Here is a 1,130-nt window from a genome sequence, read left to right on the forward strand (position 1 = left end):
TCCTCTCCTCCCTCTTCCTCTCTCCCCCTTTCTCTCCCCTCCTCTCCCCTTTCCTCTCCCCTCCTCTCCCCTTTCCTCTCCTCTCCCCTCTCTCCCCCTTCTCTCTCCTCTCCTTACCTTCTCCTCCTACTCTCTCCTTTCTTCCCCTCCCCTCTCCTCCCCCTCCTCTTCTCATCTCCTCTCCTCTCTGTCTTTGGTATTGTATTTACCCGTACAGTCCTCCAAAACTGCAGTACAATAGAAAGATAACATCACAAGTCCGTTAGACACATTTTGTGCTGTGACGGAAAAACAAGGACTGTGGGGATATTATAGAGCATGTGATAATGTCTCCCTCTGTGTCAGGTAACAGCACTATATCAGGTACAGCATATGAAGGGGGGAGCTAATTTAAACTCCTACATGAATGGGGGAGCTCATTTCAATCCTACATGAAGGGGAAGCTCATTTCAACTCCTACATGAAGGGGGGAGCTCATTTCAACTCCTACATGAAGTGAAAATCTCCTTTCAACTCCTACATGAAGGGAAAGCTAATTTCAATCCTACATGAAGGGAAAAGCTAATTTCAACTCCTACATGAAGGGAAAAGCTCATTTCAACCCTACATGAAGGGAAAAGCTCATTTCACTCTACATGAAGGGAAGCTCATTTCAACTCCACATGAAGGAGGGGAGCTCATTTCAACGGCTACATGAAAGAGGGGAGCTCATTTCAACGTTACATTAAGGAGGGGAGCTCATTTCAACTCTACATGAAGGGGAGAGCTCATTTCAACTCCTACATGAAAGGGGGGAGCTCATTTCAACTCCTACATGAAGGGAAAAGCTCATTTCAACTCTACATGAGAGGGCTCCACTCCTACATGAAAGGGGAGGAGCTCATTTCAACTGCTACATGAAGGGGAGGAGCTCATTTCAACTCCTACATGAAGGGGAGGAGCTCATTTCAACTCCTACATGACTGTACTGAAAACTTTCCCTCGACAATGTCTTTCCTGTGATCGAGTGTGAAATGGTCATCTTTTGTGTTGGCGGTTAGTAAGATGTTTGACTGAAAGCATACAGGAGCTAACAAAGAGATATTATATATATAGTATGTATGTACTGTGAGAGCGCTATTGATATGTGG

At 45.3% G+C, this 1,130-nt stretch overlaps 1 long non-coding RNA gene across 1 annotated transcript; it reads right to left on the bottom strand.

The window, feature by feature from the left end:
- Window positions 1-292: 292 nt before the first annotated feature.
- LOC139024453 (uncharacterized) lies at window positions 293-839 on the bottom strand. The gene is made up of 3 exons (XR_011475772.1): window positions 809-839; window positions 608-631; window positions 293-385 (listed from the first exon to the last, which is right to left on the bottom strand). It is a non-coding gene; the product is annotated as an uncharacterized lncRNA (long non-coding RNA).
- Between the last annotated feature and the right edge of the window lie 291 nt (window positions 840-1,130).

The sequence above is a fragment of the Salvelinus sp. IW2-2015 genome, unplaced genomic scaffold, assembly GCF_002910315.2.
Source record: "Salvelinus sp. IW2-2015 unplaced genomic scaffold, ASM291031v2 Un_scaffold1523, whole genome shotgun sequence".
Classification (NCBI taxonomy): Eukaryota; Metazoa; Chordata; class Actinopteri; order Salmoniformes; family Salmonidae; genus Salvelinus; species Salvelinus sp. IW2-2015.